This window comes from Grammomys surdaster, unplaced genomic scaffold, assembly GCF_004785775.1.
Source record: "Grammomys surdaster isolate TR1022 unplaced genomic scaffold, NIH_TR_1.0 126036, whole genome shotgun sequence".
NCBI classification, from domain to species: domain Eukaryota; kingdom Metazoa; phylum Chordata; class Mammalia; order Rodentia; family Muridae; genus Grammomys; species Grammomys surdaster.
Window position 1 is genome coordinate 2,877,943 of NW_021620849.1, and position 5,618 is coordinate 2,883,560.

General features: G+C 41.4%; 1 protein-coding gene and 1 non-coding gene across 3 annotated transcripts in view; both read right to left on the reverse strand.

Moving 5' to 3' along the window:
- The window catches only part of Blm (BLM RecQ like helicase), a 91,771-nt gene that overhangs the window by 75,594 nt on the left and 10,559 nt on the right, over positions 1-5,618 (reverse strand). The gene's annotated exons all lie outside the window — the stretch shown is intronic.
- LOC114610365 lies at positions 3,465-3,596 on the reverse strand. The gene has a single exon (XR_003709679.1). It is a non-coding gene; the product is annotated as a small nucleolar RNA SNORA70 (small nucleolar RNA).

Consider the following 5,618-nt stretch of genomic DNA (forward strand, 5'->3'; position numbering starts at 1 on the left):
CACACACACACACACACACACACACACACACACACACACACACACACGAAGAAAACACTGGGCACAATAGTATACATATAATCTGAACACTTAGGAGATAGAAGATCCAGCAAATAAGGTTGTGTGTGTGTGTGTGTGTGTGTGTGTGTGTGTATGTATTTAATATATTTAGGGCCATATAAGTACACATTGTAAAATGATCAGAATTCAGTAACTTGTCACCAGCAAATGAGGCTATTTTAAATATGGCCTTTACATACATCCTTAAAACATATCCAGAGTGTCACAAAACCAGTCTCTCATACACATCAAAGAATAACTATTTTGACAAACAAATTATCTGACATTTGGCCAATAGGATCGGTACTGTTTCAAGCTGCCTTTTTAAAGTTGTTTATTGCACGAAATTATATAAGACAAGTGATTTACTGTCACTATCATTACAGAATGTTCAGTGGGGCAGGCAAGAGAGGTCAACAGGTAAAGCCCTTGCTGATCCAGCCTGATAAGTGGAACAAACCCCTGAGACCTGAGGCAGGAGGAAGCCAACTTCCAACAGTGGTTCTCTGGTCTCACATGTGCACCATGCACCAAAGATAAACAAACAAATGAAACGTTTCGTGTTTAAGAGAGTGGCATTGCTGTGCCATCAAATGCAGAAAGGTTTTAATTTTATAACACAAGCACTTATCCATTAATTAACAGTTTTCTGATTTCTCCTTCCTTTTAGATACCATCAACTACTGTCTATAGTCTAACTTCTAGATTCTTCATTTAAGTGGAAATTTTATAGTTGTCATTTTACTGAACATAATATCTTCAAGGTTCACTCAAGTAGCATAAGTAAGAATTTCCTTCTCTTTTAAAGCTGAGCAATGTTCTATTACACATATCTCATTCATATACATATATATATATATATATATATATATATATATATACATATACACATATACACACGTGCACACACTACATTTTGCTTATGTTTCTCTCGTGATGGACATTTGGATTGCTTCCACTTTTTGGCTACTGTATTAGTCAGGATTCTCAAAGGGAACAGAAGTTATAAAATGAATCTATATGTATATAGGCTGGGGGTTATGTAATGACATGTATATTTGTAATATATATGTATGTACACTGTATGTAATATTGATATGATATACGTTATATACATGTACATGCTCATATATGCATATATTATATGTATGTGATGTTTATGTAATGACATATATCTGTAATGGTGTGTGTGTGTGTATTTATATGTGTGTGTGTGTGTATTTATATGTGTGTGTGTGTGTGTATTTATATGTGTGTGTGTGTGTATACATATGGGGGATGTATGTAATGGTCTATTTGTATATATAAAAGGGGTTTATGTAATGATTTACAGGCTGTGGTCCAGCTAATCCAACAATGGCTCTTACCAACCAACAGAAGATCCAAAAAACCAGTAGTTGTTCAGTCCAGGAGGCTGGATGTCTCGACTGCTCGACTGGTCTTCAGTACACACCAGAATCCTGAAGAAGTAAGCTTTAACACCAGTGAAGGGATGAACTTGCCAGCAAGGTCAAACAGGTAAGAGCAAAATCTTTCTTTGTGTGTGTGTGTGTGTGTGTGTGTGTGTGTTGAGACAGGGTTTCTCTGTGTAGCCCTGGCTGTCCTGGAACTCACTCTGTAGACCAGGCTGGCCTCGAACTCAGAAATCCACCTGCCTCTGCCTCCCAAGTGCTGGGATTAAAGGTGTGCGCCACCACCGTCCGGCGAGCAAAAGCTTTCTTCTTTCATGTACTTTATACAGGCTGCTTGCAAAAGGTTTGGCCCAGATTTAAATTGTATCTTCCCACCTCAAAAATTGGGATTAAAAGTGGGTCTTCCCACTGCAAATGATTTAATTAAGAAAAAAATTTCCTGGGTCTAGCATAGTGGCACACAGCTTTAATCACACCACTCCAGAGGCAGAGGCTAGTGGACCTACATGAGTTTGAGGTCAGCCTGGTCTACAAAGCCGGTTAATCCACTCATTAGGCACAAACCCTTAGGATCTCACGAAACACCCCTACAGTCATGCCCAGAGTGTACTTTACTAGTATCCGAGCTCTCTCCAATCCAATGTAACTAACCAACTAAATTAACTATCACAGGGCTAAAGAGATGGCTCAGCTGTTAAGAGCACCTGTTGCTCTGCAGAGGACATGCCTCTGGTCCTGACTCTGAATTCTCTTTTTATCGTTTGAGCAACTATCATGCTGTCATACTACTGTCCCCTGGAACTCCGCTTTTACTGCTACCAAATTAACAAGGCTTCCAAATCTTCAGCATCCTTAGCAACACTTGCTACTTTTTAGCTTTTTCTTTCTCCCCCTTCTCCTCCTCCCCTCCTCCTCTTGTAACATGATAGCCATTCTAATGGGTATGAAGTTATCTCACCTGGTTTTTACTTGCATTTCTCTAATAATTTACAAAAATGAGCACTTTTTTCATGTATTTACTGACCACTGTGTATTCTCTCTGGGAAAATGTCTATTCAAATCCTTTGCCCATGCTATGATTTGTTTTGGTACTAGAAGGAAACCTAGGCCCTTTCAAAGAGTGTAACCACTAAGTTAAATTCTCAGCCCACCTATGCCCTTTCAAACTGGATATTTCTAATTTGCTAAGCTATACTTATAGTCTTTATATATCCTATGTTGACCTCTTAACATATATATCATTTGTGGTACGGCTTGAAGGTGAGTGACTTTAGTGTTAATTTTTTAACTGGATGTGAGATTTGATTAGTGAACATGACTTGCTAGGGTGTGGTGGTTTGAACACGTTTGGCCCAGGGAGTGGCACTATTAGGAGGTGTGGCCTTGTTGAAAGAAGTGTGTCACTGTAATTGTGGGCTTTAAGACCCTCATCCTAGCTGCCTGTAAGTCAGTCTTCTGTTTGCCTTCGGAACAAGATGTAGAACTCTCATCTCCTCCCACATCAAGCCTGCCTGGGCTCTGCCATGCTCCTGCCTTGATGATAATGGACAGACCTCTGAACCTCTAAGCCAGCCCCAATTAAATGTTGTTCTTATAAGAGTTGCCTTGGTCATGGTGTCTGTTCACAGCAGGAAAACCCTAACTAAGACATAGGGTGTAGACTCAACACAGTGGAGGCCCTTGGGAGTACAGGGTCTACCACTTGTCCAGGGCACCACCACTGGTGACATTTTGACCCCAAAGTCATTAAAAGATAAGCAACTTCTCAGCTACTATATCTCAAATTAATCTGTATTAAACTTGAGAGATTTTGGCTCTTTTAGCAACCAGGAAATTTAAACTGGGTTCTTACAAGTTCTTAATCAAATGTCCTTATTCTGCACCTTGGTTATGATGGACATGAAAACCTGGCCATTGTGCCCAAGGTCAGCATGCATAGATGTCTAAAGTCTATGTTAAAAGACAGAATTAGATCAGACACATTTATATCCACACTGTCTCCATGGTCCCTTAGGACAACACATACAGGTTGCACATTCTACCAACAAGAGGCAGCAGCCTTGGAGCAATTGCACACAAGGCTCTTATGAGGAAAGAAACCTGAACTGTAGCCTGTGTCTACAGTTAATTCTTTAACTTACAGTACAAATCACTAGTCATCTGGTCCTGAGATTTTCTTGGTGTCTAAGAACATTCCTGATTAAGGATTTGATCTACTTATGAATTCTAAGTCTGCTCAAATTTTCCATTTCTTTTCCTGATCTATTATTCATTTTTAGAACTTACGCATTTGATTTACATTATTAAATGAGTTATTTTCTGTTGTTGTGACAGAGTACCTGAAACTGGGTAACTTATAAAAAAGAAAGGTTGGTTTTAGTTTATGAGAAGCAGGAAGTCAAAGAGCAAGGCTCTAGTATCTGCCTGTTCAATGTCTGCTGGCCCTCAGGATGGAAAGGGGCTCCTGCAGAAAAAAGAAAATGCACCAGACACATTCCCATGAGAAAGGCCTTCATGAGTTATGAAGTCTCTTTCCATAATTTTGACACTCTCAGTTCACACCCCAAAACACTCACAACGGGGAATTAAAGGTGCCTACATGTGGGAAAAAAAACTCGAGGATCGGCCCGCCCACGGTGGCGGCAGCAGAGTCCCGGAGCAGCTGGGAAGTGGCCGTGGGGGGCGGCAGTGCAGGCGGCCTTTGAACCGAGACGGAGGAGTCCCGGAGGCCTATCCTGTGGGCAGGTTCCCACATATGAAAGAAAGTCCAAGGTTCCAGAAGACACGTGGGGTGGGTTTCCAAGGAGTAGCTTTATTATCCATGATGGGAAAGTTGGATCTAAATGTGGATGTGTGCGCCCCCCAAGAGCCTGGGGAGAGCTGGCTTATATAGAGGGTGGGAAGGAGGCGGGATTAGGGAGGGGATAACTTAATTAGCTATGTCCCCGGCCTTTAGATAACTCATTAATATGTAAATCTCAAGGCAAAGGCCTGTTAGCCACGCCCTCTACCTGTGTCTCACATGACTGATGGTACAGGTTAAATGGAGATGAGACCGAGTGCCAGGGCCCTGGGTTCTAGGGGCGTGGCCAAACACCTGCAGTCTCGGAGTTCCAGGCCCGTGCCAACCCAAGATCTCTACAGCCCAACACCTACACTTGAGTTTTCTTTTTAAAGATTTTAAGTTTTTCTGCATGAGTATTTTGTCTGCAGGTATGAATGTGTACCATGTTCATTCCTGGTGCCCAAAGAAACCAGAAAAGGGCAGTGAATTCTCTGGAACTGGAGTTATAGGTTGTTGTGAGCCACCATGTAGGTGCTGAGAACTGAACCCCAGTCCCAGAGGGGAATTCAGTGCTTTCAACCACTGAGTCATCTTTCCAGCTCCTATGTGGACTCCTCAGGGGACACGCTGAAATCATAGCTGTCAGCATATAATTGTTCATAGTATTTTTATAAAAAGCATTTTATTCCTTTGTCCCATCTAACACTGGTGACAGAAGCTAGAGGAGTGCATCTTCCAGTCAAATATACTACCACTGAACTACATCCAACTAACCTTTTCACTTTTTTTTTTTGGGGGGGGGGTTCGAGACAGGGTTTCTCTGTATAACCCGGGCTATCCTGGAACTCACTCTGTAGACCAGGCTGGCCTTGAACTCAGAAATCCGCCTGCCTCTGCCTCCCAAGTGCTAGGATTAAAGCCGTGTGCCACCACCACCACCTGGCAATTCAAGCTTATTTTAAATTTAATTAATTTATTTATTTAATTAATTTCTATAGCCTAGGTTGGTTGTAGGTTCACCTACAATTTTCCTGTATCAATTTTCTATCTATGTAGCTGAAGTTATAGCCCTATACTATCAAGAAAAGAATAAAATTCCTTTTATATCTATAATCAGTTATAATAGTGTCTCAGTTATCTGAATTTCCTTTCTTTTAGTGGGGTTTCAATGAAAATGGGCCCCAAAAGATCATATATTTGCATTCTTGGTCCAGTTGGTAGAACTGTCTGAGAAAAATTAGGAAATGTGGCCTTGTTGGAAATGTGTCACTGGTTTTGCTATTTCAAAAGCCCATCTCCCCCCCCCCCACACGTTTCTGCTTCCAACTAGCAGATGAAAGCTCCCAGCTACTGCTCCCTGC